The following is a 17,503-nucleotide window of genomic DNA, read 5'->3' as shown; positions in this document are numbered from 1 at the left end:
GCAAACTACTCAGAGATAGGCATAGACTAACTTTCAAGACCATACCACTCATAGTTTTCAAGTTCTGCTCTGGAAACAAAACCTCAGACGAACCTGAGAGACTTAGTCTGAAATTGTTTCCATGGAAACATGAAAAATTTAAATTTCTCAAATTTCTTCGTATGAAAAGGCACATCTACATCACCTTGTTAATATGTATACCATGTTTCAAATCCGTATCATGAATAGTTTTGGATATATGCTCCAGAAACAAACATTGCTCTTAGAAACAAAGTCAAAATCTATTTTTTATGTAAAAATTTGAAAAATACTTGAGAAAGTAGCCAGAATGTACAGTCCATTGACACACTGCATTATTTAAAATGTGTGTCCTTTTTTTGTGAGGCAAATAGTAATTATAATTATAAAATAAATTCATTGAAAGATGTGTAAAGTACTTTTATATACAGTAACAATAAATTGCTTAACAATTGTTGTAATATTAATTATAATTGTTAATTAATACTTAATTAACAATTATAATTATTATTACAACAATTGCTAAGCAATTTATTGTTATATAAAAGTACTTTACACATCTTTCAATGAATTTATTTTATAATCATGATTTATTTCTTTAATATACATGTATTTATCAAAAGTGAGGTGACGTTGGGTGCGGGAGGTTTTTGCATGACCCAATAAAAATAACTTCAAAAAAAGTAATATATGAGTAAAAGTTCACCAAATGCAACATCAGGAAAGTAGAAATTTTGCAAACACTTTCACAGTCATAACCCCAGTGCAGGGGCTTCAAGGTTCTGCTGTGGCCCCAAGCTTCAGCAGCTGTGAAAGAGTTAAGGCTCCATAGCTCAGTGGTGAGAGCACTGGTCTAGTAAACCAGGGTTGTGAGTTCAATTCTCACTGGGACCTGCAAGGAATGCCTTGAAGGTAGAAGGATGATCTAGGTAAAAGAGGGGATATTGAGAACACTGACACCAGAAAGTGATGCTCATGATTTCTCATCACCTGAAGACCACTTTCTGCTGGTCAGAAGGGCCTCATATGGACAGTTTGAAGATCAGTGAGATTGCTGAGGATCTGAAGTTGTCTTTGGTGTGTAATTTCTGCAAAACACTTTGCACTCAAGGCTCCATCAATGCCCATTGTCAGGTGGTATTTGTTTATATTTGGAGGCTACTTTGCAAAATTTACCAAGCCTTGTTTTTGGTAATAATACACAAGTTCAGATATGAATTCATAAATCTGGGCTTGTTGTAATGTTTGTAGGCTGCTGTTTCATAGTTAATTATTCAGGGGAACTTTGCACATAAAAAGAGCCCTGAAACCACATATAGGAAATTGGTATAAAAGTATTACATAATTAATATGCAATTATTATATCCATAATAGGTGTTATTTGTGGCACACAACCTTTTTCCTCAGGTCAAAAGCAGGGTTCATACATTAGATACCCATTTAACCCTAAAAGGGCCTAAACTACTGAGTGGGATCAGTTAGAACCTCAGAGGTGGTGTGCTGCTCAGTCTATTCAACTGACATAACTTTCTGCTTTTCGGAGTTTGTTACTCTATAGATTCTTTATCAAAAACACGGGCGATTGCTCTAAGACAATGAGGGAGGCTCAGCCTCCTCTAAAAATGACGAACATCGTGTAGGATGAATTGCGCTAGGCTTATGTTATAGCCGACCTTATAACATTGCTATTTCAGATCCAGAATCATAGAAATATATGTGCTCAACCCACTACAGTGTGAAATCATTCCCTTATAACTTTAATGTGTGCGTGAGTTTTTCCCCCTCGTGACAGCGCGATGCAGCCCAGCCTCAGTGGACTTCAATGGCATTTGGGAGCTCTGCGCTTTTCAATCTCAAAATGCAAGACGATTATTGGACAAATACTGCGAAAATGCCCACCCACGGACTCCCAGCCTCACAGTGGGAGGGACATGGCAAAGCTTTCCACGAGGAGACTGGTGATTGGTGAAAGCGGCCGGATATTTTCTTTGATTGACAGCTCGTTTCAACTATAGACAGGCAGCGGTGAATTTCAGTTCAGTCCCATGCGGATTTGCAAGTGCTGTGGTGTATTGTAAGAGATCAGCTTACAGTTTGATTTCATTCATTACATATGGTTTCTACCAGCTTTTTTAGTTTGTATATATTTTCATTGTAAATAAAGTATAAATATAGTGTTGTCAAGTTTGCTATCTTAGTTCCAGAAATTTTGTTTATTTGAGTGACTGAACTTGAACTTGAGGGGGCTAGTCAGCTAGCAAGAAAGCTGCGCACGGATGCCAAGCATTGCTGATTTAATTTTGGCGAAGCCATTTGCCAGTCTTCCTTTCGAGGAAAAAATTAAAATTAAAGAGCAGGGTAGACCAACGCCTCAAATTGACTTGGTGAAAAAGGTAGGGAATAATACTCGTTCCTTTCAGCTCTCCTGGTACGAGAAAGTGAATTGGCTAACAGCAAGTGACCCACATCAACAACAGTAAATAGGCTACTTTAGTAATATATCATGGATGGACCAAAAATATAGAATCTATTTAAAATGTTTATGCTGAGTATATTATATTGGAATATATATTTTTCTGGATATGAATTAAACACAGCTACAATTTGGAAAACATTTTTAAACAAAAACACAGCCGAGAACATTTCACACTACAGACCTGGATTAAAAGTGAAGGGTTATCAAAATTGTCAATAAAACATTTCTCAGTCAAAATAAGTAAAATATAGGGAAAGTGTCACTGAATGAAATGTGTGGCACCCAGCTCTATGTTTGGCTCCCCAAGGTCAGTGCTTGTGCCTATTCCAGAACACTCTGCTGTTACTACTGAGGTTCCTGACAAAGAGCTGCTTTCAAGAATGATCAATTTTTAAACAACATGCCACAATTTTAAAATACAAAATGTTAAAATATACCCCCCCAACACCACCATCATGTATATTGGACAGTAGGCTAATGGGCCAAAAGAACCTGTTATTTCACAGTTTGTGACCCTGCCAACAATCAGCCAGATCAGAGGCAAGAATATGGGCAAAATTGATGTGTTTTTTCTTTTAAAATCTGGAAACATCGTAACCGACCAGCCTCCACTGTTTGAAAGACTACCAGCCGCCACTGATCTAAAAGTATGTTTGTTTCAAGATTGATGAAAAAAAGTGTTCAACAAGGTGACTGATTTTCTGTTGGGGTCCCATAACTGATTTTCTGTTGGGGTCCCATAACTGTGAGATTTGTTGCAAAAAATATTTCAGCAAGTTAGTCGCTTCTTTGTGTGTCTATCTTTGCCTGTCTGTAAGTTTGCATGCTTGTGTTAGATGTCTGCCATAATTAAGAATATAACTCTTTCTTACAAATTGTTGATAACTTGTGAACCTGTTAGTTATAGAGTTACTGAAATGTCTGATGCTTATCTGTCCATGCACTCTCCATACAGAACAACAGACAGTCCAGCAGATACAGAGGAAACTGACATTGTCTAGTTGTGAAAGTGACATTGTTTACTTTTGAAAATAGTCCAGTGGCTGTTCTGGTCATAATATGTGTTACCAATAACTGCTTTTATCTTCATGTTTTGTGTTTGAATCCTTCTTGATGTAGTTTGGACATAAAAAAAATAAAAAATAAAAATTTGCGAGCAGCTTAGTAATAAATGTATCACAGAAATTTCTAAAATGAGAGATTGTGAGCTGAGTTCTGGAATGTAGATAAGCTATAAATATTCTCAAGTTCTGTAGCAATAGTGTAAAATATTACTGGCTTTTTTATGTTCTCTATGTACTTAAATGTCTCATTTTAAACTTAACTTGATAATATCATGTAAATATATGATTTCTATTCATATAAAGTTAGTAAACGGGTAAATAAAAAATACAGATGTTATAATGGACTTAAGTGATACAGATATATGGTTGTTGTTGTTTTTTTTACGTTTTTACATGCGATATTTAGCATTTCCTTTTTTGGTGAAAATGGTGATTGCTGACATTACAACAAGTAAAAATAATTTGTTTGGGATGTAAATAAAGGGTTAATACTGAGAAACCAGACTTGGCAAATTTTGCAAAGTAGGTTACATATGCTCCCTGACTATAAAGTTTCTTCAAAGCATGTTGCACTCAAGTCTCTATCAGTGAGCCTTTGACATCATAAACAAAGGACTTCAATTAAAACTCTAAAGGATTCTTATCATGCTGCAAATATTTGTAAGTTCCTGGTTACACAATTCCAACTTTTAGCACTAGGAAACTTGGGACAAGAACTCCATGAGATGTACACGGAACAAGCATGAGGTTAAGAAAATTACAAGTTAAAAACGACAAGAAGACAGTCATCTATACCCCCCACCCTATATGCCAACTATATACCAAGTTTCAAGATATTATTTGTCACATTTTTCAAATTCTGCTGCAGGAAACCAACCCTACCTCTTTACACTGACCTCAGCAGCCCATGGCATAAACCCACCGGACCTTTGGTCCAGGTGAGCTAAAAGTTAAAATTTCTCACATTTCTTAGAATCAAAAGGCACATATACATTATCTTGTTAACATACATACCAAGTTTCAAATCTGTATCATGAATAGTTTTGCATATATGGTCCAGAAATGAACATTGTTCTTAGGAAATAATTCAAAATCTATTTTTTATGTAAAAATTTGAAAATTAATTTTTTCCAAAAATCCAAAATAGCAAAACACAGCAGTTCACATGTTGCTTGATACGTATGCAAAGTTTCATGAAAATATCTTCAGTAGTTTTAAAGATATGGCCTGGAAATGAAAACATGACCAGATGGAACCCGTTTCTATATCCCCCGCCAAACTTCGTTTGGGCAGAGGATAAAAAAAAGAACCAAAAATACTGTGGGTGGTAAAAGAGAGCAACAGGACTTGCTTGAGGATTCTTGAAGACGTTTCACCTCTCATCCGAAAGGCTTCTAAGACAGAAGAAGTATTTGGATGAGAGGTGAAACGTCTTCAAGAATCTTCAAGCAAGTCCAGTTGCTCTCTTTTACCACCCACAGTTTACTATGACCTGGATGACTGAGAATCTTCACAGACATGCAACCAAAAATACTGTTTGGATTTTTTTTTGGTTGGAGTTCTCATCACCTGAAAACCACTGGCTGCTGCTGAGGGTGACCCCACATGAAGAGCCTGAAGATCAGGAGGTCACTCATGGTGCTTATGGTTCGTCTCTTGAGGGCTTGGCCTGTCCAGTGTTTTTGTTAGCTCAGATGAGAAAGTAGCCAGAATGTACAGTCCACAGCCCACTCTACAATTGGCCCACCACATTATTTAAAATGTGTGTCTTTTTTTGTGAGGTAAATAGTAAAAAGAAGCTAACTGCAGCTAAGAACTAAAGTTGTGAGTGACGTGACACCAATTTCTGTGGGCTATTTTGAGGATTGGTGCAGGGGCTTCAAGGTTCTGCTGTGGCCCCAAGCTTCAGCAGCTGTGAAAGAGTTAAGGCTCCATAGCTCAGTGGTGAGAGCACTGGTCTTGTAAACCAGGGGTCGTGAGTTCAATCCTCACTGGGGCCTGTAAGGGATACTTTTAAGGTAAAAAGATGATCCAGACAAAAGAGGGAATATTGAGAACACTGACACCAGAAAGTGCTGTTCATGATTTCTCATCACCTGAAGACCACTTTCTGCTGGTGAGAATGGCCCCATATGGACAGTTAAAAGATCAGTGAGATTACTCTGAATGAGACTGAGGACCTGAGGGTGTCTGTGGTGTGCAATTTCTGCAAAATACTTTGCACTCAAGTCACCATCAATGCACAGATGATAATGTCAACAACAACAAAAAAGACTTCAAATTAAGACTAATATATAGATTGAGGCACTGCCTAAAAGTGGAGCTCCCATCTGTTTCTGGTTTGTAGAATTTCTTATATCATAGCCAGCCTCTTTTGTTTTATTTCTTTACCGTTATAGTTACTATACTGTTTCCTTATGTTGCACAAAATGTCAGGCGACAACAGTGACAAGTTACTCACTACTATACTGTCCCGACTACTACTCTACTTCACTAGTTGTTGGGTTTCCTGTGGCAGCAGGCATGCACACACAGGACCGAAACCATCAGAAAACAACTCGATGGGTTTGTTTATGTCTCCACACTCTATGCCTATGGGCCGAAGGAGCGCCACTAATATGAAGATTTAAATTTTAATTACAGATAGGAGTGTGGTTCAGTTAAAGGTTAAACTGATTTCCGTGGTGAGTAAATGCCGATAGAGCTAGTGTTGGTGTGGGGATGTTCTAAAGCAGCCGGCAAAGCATGTCATTTAGAATGATGAATCCGCACGACTTGCAGTTGCTGCTCTCTAACAGTTCCAATACAGCCAGTCAGCCATCTGTCACAGAACACGACACATCTGGAGTTTGTCGTTTTCATCTTTGGCACTGTGTCCATCTTAGAAACTCACTGCGCTCGCGAGATAATCTGCTCTCTGACGTCATTTCTGTGGATTGAGCGGTACAGAAACCACCCCTCCCCCACCCAGGTTTTTCCTCTGCTCTACAACAAAATCATAGGTGACATGCTTTCTTATTTTGAACGCAGAATGGCAAATTTCACCGAAAAGTAAGCAAAATATATAAAGTTTTCAAGGTCTTTGGTTGAAATGTTTCCCCTCGTGGGCCAAGTTGTAACAGGAGCCAAACCGTGCAGGCGATATTAAAGCTAAGCTAACAGAGCATGCGCAGTGCGCAGGCAACCTTTTGCCACCACTTTACCATCAGCTGACCTGTCGCTAGTGTATTGCTGTTTTCTTTCTTTGTCTATACTGTTTGAATTGATCAGTATAACTGGTTTCATAAGCCATGCTCAGCATTAAATCACTGTTTGCCATCACTTCATTCTCATGCATTTAACTGTGCTATGGGGAGAGCGGGGAAAGGCCGAGAGGCATTTTTTGGATACCAAATGTTTGTCATCAGGGTTGCTACCCGTCCCATAAAATACAGGAATAAAGGAATTAGGAAACTTCCTTTATTTGGCAATTAAATCTTGTGTCCCATATTGAACCGATACGGGACGCGATTTGTTCCATATTTTCATAAATGTCCAATACACATGTCTGTCTCACACACATCAACACTAAATCTAACAATAATGAACAAAATAAAACAGGAAATACTCCGTTGCGGGATCTACCCAGGACACAAACCCCTCCACTCTGTGTCACGCTCTGTGCGTCTGTGCCTGGCTGCCTGCGTCACTGCGTGTGGCGCTGTCACGGTTGCCTAGAGACAGACAACACACACCGGCGCTGCTCAAAAAACCCGGGCCTTTTAAAAATGTCTGCTGCACCCGGGACTCCACCATGTCCTCAAAAGCGTAAACGCTTACAAAAATACAGACGTGAGTGGGAAGAGGCACATCCTTGGCTGGACAGCGTGAGTGGAGATGACTACACCGCAAACTGTAAAGTCTGTCGGCGAGTGTTTTCAGTGGCAGACGGTGGGCTGTCTGACATTAGACAGCATTCGTCGGGAGAGCAACACTGCAGATATGTAAGAACACAGAAGACACAAGCATCAGTGTCACAGTTCTTTATACCCCAATCATCTCCTGAGAGTGATACGGTATGGGACATTATGTTATGATTGTCGTTTGTTTGATTGATTGTTTGTTTGAATTAATGATCATTCATCCGTCCGAATGGATGTGTTAAAAAGGATGACAGAGTTGATCCACAAATCAAGCTCTCACTAAATCTCAGCACCTCACTCACTCACACACAGGACCCCTGTCTTCCACACTCACCCCGCCCCCTCGCTTTCTCATCCAACCACGTACTTGCCCGTACTATACACATTCACTGACAATCAGAAAACACACAACATTATTATTATTATTATTATTATTATTATCATCACACAGCATTCACAGTATAATAGTAACAAATAAATAAATAAATTTCCTAGATTAAAAATTTTATTTTATAAGTGTGGTTTACTTTAACTGTTTGGATGACATGACTTCATTTCAAGTCATAAGACAGACAGCAGACAAATACCGTTCAATTTAATCTGTTGACTGTTTAAAGATCTGATGACACGTTTTTGACATCTTTGGCGATGTTTTATAACATAAAAAGTAATTCCCGATGATCCATATATTAATTCACGAAGGCGCCTATTTTACAAGTTATGATAAAAAACGCGGCTATTTGGGCAAATTTGACGGGGCTGCAGCACCCAGGAGACGAATGAGGAGGAGGAGCTATATGACGTCAGCGAAAGAATCTTCCTCCTCACTTACCAGTTTGTTGTTGATGCGACAGGTGTTCAGTTTGTCATTATTATACACTACGGGGGTACACGGGGGATCTGAGATCCCCTGAAACAGACATGAGATCCCTTGAAAACATGATTTGGGAAATGTTGGGGGGTCTCTAAAATATTGGCAAAATGATGTTTATTGACATAGCAATCGTGTGTAACGGGAAGCATTTGCATATCCGAAGTGAGCGCGCGATGGAGAGCCGCGCTCTGAGACAAGCGCAAGCACCCCCCCCCAGGGAAAATAAGGGACCCCCGAAAATATCGGCATAGTTCGAACACTGGTTGTACCAATGTTTTTTTTTTTTATTGCAGAGCATAACACGTCTTGTCACAGCCACTGCAAAGTGGGGCTGGAGCCGCCGATGGGAAAACAAAACTTAAGCCAAGCACCGTGGCTCTTCGGGGGAGGGCAGAGGACTCTGGCTGTGCGGGGCGTGGCATCATGTCACACAGCGTTAATCTCGCGATAAAAAAATTATCGCCGTTAAAATTGAGTCAAGTTAACGCGTTAATAACGCGACATTTTTGACAGCACTAATATATATATATATATATATATATATATATATATATATATTTATTATGCCTTCGCGTTGTGTTGCCGGCTTTTGCTCCAAAACCCACAAGGATGGGGTAAGTTTATTCAAGTTTCCCAGAGATCCCGAGCTGCATGCGAAGTGGGTGAAGCAAGTCAGGCGCACTCGTGACAAGTGGGAGCCCTCACCAACATCCGTCCTGTGCTCTGAACACTTCGATTTGGATTGTTTTGACACCCTTCCCAGCTTAAAAGAATCTCTTGGGTGTGCAGTTCAGCACAAACGTGTGCTGCTACCATCAGCAGTGCCTACAGTATTCCGGAGGGGGTCTACTAGTAGCTATGCCGGATCCAGCAGTCGCCTGGGACAAGGCGACTCCTCCAAAGACAGTCCTCCTGTCAGAACATGTGTTGTGAAACGACATAAGATAAAGGTACGTAGAGCTATAGAGTGCTCCGACATGATGCTAAAAATAGTAACCATGCGGTCTGCGCGGCCATCTTGGAAGTGACTCGCTCCAGAGTGCTCATAGAGTACACATCATAGAGTACACATTCATGATAATCATAAATGTAATCATAAAGTCGGCGTGATATCAGTCATGTATTTGCTTGTGAAAGCTTGCGGCTTTCATGTAACTGCCGCCTAGCAACGAGAGGCAAAGGGTAAAGAGGGTAGGCTATCATAGATTCTATTCGGAAGAGATCAAAACATGATTGCTTAAAAATTAGGTATTTTAACAATTTGCATCTGTTTTGTGATTATCGTGACACTTGTGTGTTATATAGAACTGTATGTCTTATCAGCACATCGAGGATCTTCCACCGGAGGCTTTAGCAAGTACTCGTAGCAACACTACACTTTACCCTTTGCCATGCGTTGTTAGGGAACGGTAGCAAGTACTCCGATGACCGACTTCAAGAATATGTAGAAAAAATTTAGAAATTATACTTTCCAAAAGTCATTTGAGCTTAGTGTATTGCATTTCCATTTATATTGTAGGTTCTTGCTGATGTTTTTGCGGAGTATGACGCAGCTGCTGAATCAGAAGCTGCAGAGTTTGTATGTACTAGTTGTGAACATTCACATTATTATCAATCTCATTTATTTAAAATCAGATAAAATCATGCCATCATGATCACTGCTTAAAGTACCAGTATTTGGTTGTTCTTTTGTTCAGAACTGTGATGCCAGCTGCCACTTCCATTGAGTAGAACCAGAGTAGAACAGCCAGTGAACCGCAGCGTGTTCTTCCGGTGACGTCACAACATGGCCGCGAGCCACGGACCCAGTTTTCTTGCGCTGTGCAATTAAAAGTTGGATATTCGCGTAACAACAGCTTCTTTTCACGTAATTATAACAGAAATCTAACATGTTTGCCATGTTGTATAGTTTATTTAAGAAATTGCATAGAGTCATGTTTGTGTCATCAGATCTTTAAATCTGGTCTACTCCACAGACAAGAGAAACACAGCAGTTCCTGATGAACTCAGGACTGTTGAGGGAAGGAGTAATGTTTTGCACTTTCTTGTTTTCTGCATTCTTGAATAAGCAGACATACATGTTTGTTGTTTTTTGTTCTCTTTTTTCCTCTCTAAGTAAAAATGTCCCCAAGGTTCACAAAGAGAGTCCCTACACCAGGAACAGTTATGCACTTACATTTACAGTGATATTAAGTTCTCAATATATTTAGATTATATTTTAAAAGTTCATTGTTGCGCACTTGTACATTATACATTTTTACAGCATTGGCAATAAAGCATTTCAAGCCTTAAGTATGAGTAATTGCTTCTTGATCACCCCTTTACTAAAAACACCTACAAAATAAAACATACCACTGCTGCGGGCACCCCACCCCATGGGAGTCGTGCCCGTGGTGGTCATGGCCCCAAGGAGCCGTGGTGGGCGTCCCTTATTTTCATTTCTGAATGGTGGCAAACCTATTTGTCATGTCTCGTTCAAAATGCTCATTGTCATTTACATCTCTCATCTGTGTTCACTTTGTCTAATATCAAGAAATGCAAATGTACACACGGGCTGTGAAAAACAAACATTCTCATTTATTGGGTAAAACTTTGTGATGACATTTCCATATTCACTTTACTCACTGGCAATCAAACTCTGGCATTTCCGGGTTTAGGTGGGGAAACCGAGGGACTGTACCACTTGGGTCAGATAGAGGGGTTTTGTGGGTTGAACCATTTTGACAGGGGTGCGAGTGGATTCAGGGCAACTTGTCAGATCCCGAAGACTTTCGCAGTGATTTCAAAATCTGCATCACTATTTAGAATTAAATTCCTACAAGTCATCATTTATATTAATTCATTTTTTACCCGTTTTCTTCCTCTTTCAGCTTGTGGCTTTTCTTGTGAAAGATTTCTTCGCCTTTCTCTCGCTCTTTCACCGCTTCTTTCCTTTTCTTCCTCTGGCAAAACTCTCTTTGACTTCATCTTTCTCTCCTTGGTTCACTTGTTCTGACATCTTTTTAAATTTTGTATTAAAGTGTGTAAAGTGATGATTATTGTGTTGCGCCGTTTGAGTTGCTCTCGGTGGAAAAACACGAAATTATCTGCAGACAAAAATAAGTGACGTAGGCGCGCTCGCGCTTCTAGTTCCGGCCAAAATCAAACAGCCAATCAGAATCTCGAGGGGCGGGGACAGACACAGCTGGGATCCCTGTGTGTCTTCAGGATGGAGCTCCGCGATGAATAAACTTATCAATAAATAATTGTTCTTTTTGTTTGTTTTAAAGGTGTCATTCCACGACAAACCGTTTAATACTTGCTCTTTTTGAAATAACATAGGTCACTCTGAGTTGCATATGCATGCTGCGCGTGAAAATGTTCTTCTACCCCCATTCCCTGGATTAGCCTATGAAAGAAAATAGACGGAAAAACGAGTGAATCAGAAAAAGCCCTACAAACTTACGTCACTTCGAAAATTAGTAGTCATGGCCTCGCCCATAACCCACTGGAGGGAGCGTCACAGTGCCGTTAGCCAATCAGAAGCGATATGTTTACATGTCATGAATATTCATGAGTGTGGCAGTTCTCGTGTATGGGCGGAGCACAGAAGATGGCAGGACAGAGCTCAGGTTGATAAACCGTTTTATTGTCACACTTTTCAGTCTAACTTGGTTTGAAAACACAGACAGCCACACACACAACCGGCATCTGGTTCGGGGGAAGCTCCTCTGCTCTCTGCTTTCCCTCTTTAAATAGGGCGCGGTCACTGGGAAGACACACACAAACACAGGTTAATTGACGTCAGGTGTAGTGATTCTGCCACTTACCTTCCCTGACTCCGCCCTCCTGTCACAGACAGGCGCTTGACCACGCCCCCGCTGCCACAATGAGTAAGAGCTGAAATCCTGCCGTTCTCTCCCCACCCACTCCTCCACCAAACTAGAACAGCCTGAAACAGGAGCACCACAGCATTTTTTTTTTCGCCAAAACTGGCTCACAGGGCATTTATTCATACTAGAGACCACCGCATAATTAATGAAAAAACGATGCAATGACACCTTTAAAACATAAAATTTCACGTTTTATATATATATATATATATATATATATATATGGCTTACCAGTTTCAGCAATGGTGAATAAAAGCATGAAGAGGAGTAACATCGTTATCCTGAGTGTTTAGTTCAGACCTCTAGCTTTAGAAATAAATGTCATTGTTGTGTATTTGAGATTGTCTCTGCTGTCTCCAGATGTAACTCCACCCTCTCATATATAGTGTCCTCCACAATTATAGGCACCCCTTGTAAAGATTAGTGAAAAGGGTGAGAAAAAAATCCACCGTTTGGTGAAGTAACTTCATCTCACACTGAAGTAAATGAGAAAAATCCAACCTTTAATTGAAATAAATTCATTCAGAGAAAATCAAATCCCTCATCAAGAAATAATTATTTTCAAGAAAAACACATTTGTCACTATTACCTGTCATAATTCCTCATGTGGTTTTCCCGAACAATGTCATAGCCAAAGTAGTAATTTAGTTCGCTCTTAACTGAGGATGGACCTGGATCACTCTTTCACAACAAAGAGCGTCTCCTCACAGCCAAATACACAGAATGTGCATGGGACTCTCACAATCAATAGGGGAAACTGGTGTTGAATCTGCTGCCAGTCTTCAACTATTTTTCTTGTACACTGCAAGCACATTGAGTTAATTATGGAATAAATATACAGAAAACATTACGAATATATTTCAATATGCTATGGAATTATAACATCTCATTGATATTGTCACACTTTAATCACATTTAACTCAATTCGGCAAGCAATTATCTAATTTGGCATTGTGGGTAACAGTTCAAATAATCATGGCTGCATTCCAGTGAATCCTGCAACTCAGTCACAGAAACACATCTCATCTCATTATCTCTAGCCACTTTATCCTGTTCTACAGGGTCACAGGTAAGCTGGAGCCTATCCCAGCTGACTTCGGGCGAAAGGCAGGGTACACTCTGGATAACTCACCAGGTCATCACAGGGCTGACACATAGACACAGACAACCATTCACACTGGATTTAGAGTCACCAGTTAACCTAACCTGCATGTCTTTGGACTGTGGGGGAAACCAGAGCACCCACAGGAAACCCACACAGACAACATGCAAACTCCACACAGAAAGGCCCTTGCCAGCCACGGGGCTCAAACCCAGATCTTCTTGCTGTGAGGCAACAGCACTAACCGCTACACTACCGAGCTACCCTAGAGAAACACGTGAAATGCAAAAATAAGACTTCATCTCAATCCATTGGAACTCGACAGTGATGAAGCCATCCAAGACAGGTACAGGCTACCCAGAGCTGAAATCCTATCGTTGCACTGCAAAATATGATATCTTAGCCAGTGAAAATATATTGAAAATAGTTGAAACAATCTAGCATTTCCTATTCGAAGAATACAAGACACCAATTCTGAGATTATTAAACCTAGTTCTAGATTGCAATCAACTTATTCTAAGATGTCTTTCCATTTCATTTCATTATCTCTAGCCACTTTATCCTGTTCTACAGGGTCGCAGGCAAGCTGGAGCCTATCCCAGCTGACTATGGGTGAGAGGCGGGGTATCAAGTAAAAATATCCGTCCATGCAGCAAGATAATTTCATTAGCATTAAGTAATTTTCTTCTCAAATTCAGTTTTCAACTTTTTGCAGTGTGGAAGCTCTCATAGGGGGAGAGTTGTAACGAGCTCCTTGTCATAACTTTTCCCTCAGCCCGGCAGTCCAGCTCCTGACAGCTCTGCCACTGGGAGATTCCTGCAGATGATTGGGGAGGGCTATGGCCTCAGTGTGGCTGCTGTGTCTAAGGCTGTGCATTCAGTCACAGCAGCACTCCTGCACCATTGCCACACTTTGATCCAGTTTCTATGGATGCGGGAGGAGATCCAGGAAACCGAACAGGCCTTCCATCAGCTTCCAGACCCAGGATTTCCTCAGGTCATAGGAACCATAGATGGCACCTTGATCCCCATCCAGCTGCCATCCTGTGATCACCCTGTCTTTTTGTGCAGGAAAGGGTATACTGCCCTGAATGTGCAGGTTGTGTATGATGCCCCTGGTGTGATCACTGATGTCGTTGCCAAATGCCCTAGCAGCACACACAATTTATTCATATGGGCAAACTCCTCTCTCTGCACCTTGGCCAACAATGGGGAATTTGGAGGTGAATGATTACTTGGTGACAGTTGTTACTCCCCTTTTGTTCCTTCCTGCTCACCCCTTTTAGCAACCCACAAAATGAACTAGAGGAGAGATACAACACCATTCATGCTGAGGCCCGGAATGTGGTGAAGCAGACCATCGAGATGTGGAAAATGCACTTCCGCTGCATCCACACTGGCACGGATTTAAGGGGGGCGCACTAAAAAATAGTTTTAGTAATGCAGATACCAAGATATGCCAGCCATTTTTTACTTATTAATAAGGTTTTAAAAAAATTAACAAAATCAATCGTTATGTGGGATTGAGCTGAAGAGTTAATGGTATAAATTTATCTTTAATAGTCGGTCCTAGCTTAGGTTTTTTCATGATACGAATGGAGTGAAAAATGAGCTGGGTGAGTCCTGTTGGAGTTTAACAGGGCACAGGAACTTTGTGCATTGACATAATAACTGTGTGGGAAATAAGGTTGGACCGGCGGATATTGACTAGTAATTTTCGCATTTGTCCGTCTGTAATTCAAAAGCACCAAACCGGATAGCCCATGAAAAATTGTAAATACGTATATGGGTCTAATCTACTTCTAATTTTCTTCCAAATGTTACACTGGGTGAATAATTACATTGTAATATGACCTGTGATTGGCCAATCGCAGAAGTTCTCGATGAATGACAAGTCACCTCTCATCAGTGAGTAGTAGTGCATTCTGTCATGACATCATGTGATGCTGTTATCAGCTGGGTAGGTATGCCACTAACATTCAAAGAAAATAGAATACTACAGGTTTTGGACCCTGACAAAGTGTTTTTTTTTCCATCGTATTTTAACCCTCTGGGGTCAAGAGCTTCTCTGGCGAAACCCGTCAGGTTTAGAATGAGTAGGTCATGTATTTAGATAAGTATATTTGCGAGTTTTTATCATGCAAGCATGCTAACCATATTGACAGAAACTTTACACTTTCCTATGTGCCCATTGCCAAATAATATTATAGTTCTCATCTCATTATGTCTAGCCACTTTATCCTGTTCTACAGGGTCGCAGGCAAGCTGGAGCCTATCCCAGCTGACTACAGGCGAAAGGCAGGGTACACGCTGGACAAGTTGCCAGGTCATCACAGGGCTGACACATAGACAACCATTCACACCTACAGTCAATTTAGAGTCACCAGTTAACCTAACCTGCATGTCTTTGGAGGAAACCCACGCAGATATGGGGAGAACATGCAAACTCCACACAGAAAGGCCCTCGCCGGCCACGGGGCTCAAACCCAGACCTTCTTGCTGTGAGGCGACAGCGCTAACCACTACACCACCATATCTCATCTCATTATCTCTAGCCACTTTATCCTGTTCTAAAGGGTCGCAGGCAAGTTGGAGCCTATCCCAGCTGACTACGGGCGAAAGGTGGGGTACACCCTGGACAAGTCGCCAGGTCATCACAGGGCTGACACATAGACACAGACAACCATTCACACTCACATTCACACCTACGGTCAATTTAGAGTCACCAGTTAACCTAACCTGCATGTCTTTGGACTGTGGGGGAAACCGGAGCACCCGGAGGAAACCCACACGGACAACATGCAAACTCCACACAGAAAGGCCCTCGTTGGCTACTGGGCTCGAACCCAGCCCTAACCACTACACCACCATGCCACCCCTCATCCATAATAATTTTTCATTTTCCTGTCTGAACAATTCAGAATACTAACTCGACAGAATAAACCATGTTTTCTTTTTCATAGTGTAAAAGGTTACTGTTACTTTTTATTTTCACTCACTTACCCATTTTATTTGAACACAGTTTAGCATGCATAAATGAGTGAAATATTCCAGTAGTTCGTCATGTAATGCAATTGCAGATTTTTTTTTTTTAAATAAGACCAGGAGTACGAGCAATAACATAAACATGAGCATACAGTGAAACAAAACACATCACAAGATAAACACGACAGATGCTTAACAATAATACCAACAAAACCTGCAACTTTACTAACGTGACTAATGTGTGAAACAAGGAGCCCCATTTTCAGCACTGACGTGACATGGTTGGTCTAATAAATAAACACAATCTTATTCAACAACAACAAAACTAAAGCGCCCACAAACAACGGATATATTTGTTGGTCCATTTTGGGTATTGGGGATAAATTAAGAAGTATTTAAAGAAATAACAAGAAAGGTGATTTTACATTTTTATAAAGATTATTTCAGCACAATCAGCACAGAAAGTCAAATACTCTCCATCAAAGACTGGAAATTGAAACAGGGAAATTTATTTGAACTAACTAGCTAAATAGCGCCCCCTCCTGACAAAAAAGAAAAACAATTCACTTTTCTCATATGAAGGGGTTTTTGTACAGTGTAGCTGGGTTTCCTGTTACTGTGGGCTCCATGGCGCAGTAGTACAGTGAGGAGTCTGATACTGAAGCAGAGGAGAGCTCCAAAACTACTTTCCTTTCAGTTTTATAAAGTTTGATGGATAGTCCTGGGCGAGGATTAGGAACAAACTCTGTAGATTTTTGAATCATCAGAAGAAACTCTGGTCCTGACTGAGGTTTTTGTCGATACCAGTGTAGATAGGTAGCTGATTCATCATATGTGCAGCTCAGTGTGGTTTTGCTGCCTTCAGTTGAAGTTATGATTGTTTGGTCTGGTTTCATGCGTTCATCAACAGCCTCTGCTGAAAACACATTGTAATATACTTTAATAACCACTCAATAGTACTAATTTAAGAACAGTAAAATGGTACATATTTGTATATTGTATGTCATGTTTAATATAGACTTATTGATATTAATTACAGCTGTTGTAACAGCTGGATAAGTAACGGTTTTCCTGAGTGTCAGTTTGGATCTCTCTTGTATAAATGGCAGATTTGTCTCTGTCTCTGTATCGTTACCTCCTACATCTACATTCAACATTTCAAATAAACCTTTTGTTATGCAAATAAAATTACCTAAAATAATACTAAATG

General features: G+C 40.4%; 2 non-coding genes across 2 annotated transcripts; both read left to right on the top strand.

Moving 5' to 3' along the window:
- The first annotated feature begins 840 nt into the window (after positions 1-840).
- On the top strand, positions 841-912 carry trnat-agu (transfer RNA threonine (anticodon AGU)). Its single transcript has one exon. It is a non-coding gene; the product is annotated as a tRNA-Thr (tRNA).
- Positions 913-5,485: 4,573 nt separating this feature from the next.
- On the top strand, positions 5,486-5,558 carry trnat-ugu (transfer RNA threonine (anticodon UGU)). Its single transcript has one exon. It is a non-coding gene; the product is annotated as a tRNA-Thr (tRNA).
- Positions 5,559-17,503: the final 11,945 nt, after the last annotated feature.

Source organism: Neoarius graeffei, chromosome 1, assembly GCF_027579695.1.
Source record: "Neoarius graeffei isolate fNeoGra1 chromosome 1, fNeoGra1.pri, whole genome shotgun sequence".
NCBI lineage: Eukaryota > Metazoa > Chordata > Actinopteri > Siluriformes > Ariidae > Neoarius > Neoarius graeffei.
The sequence above is the reverse complement of the archived record's forward strand: the minus strand, read 5'-3'. Positions and strand labels throughout refer to the sequence as shown.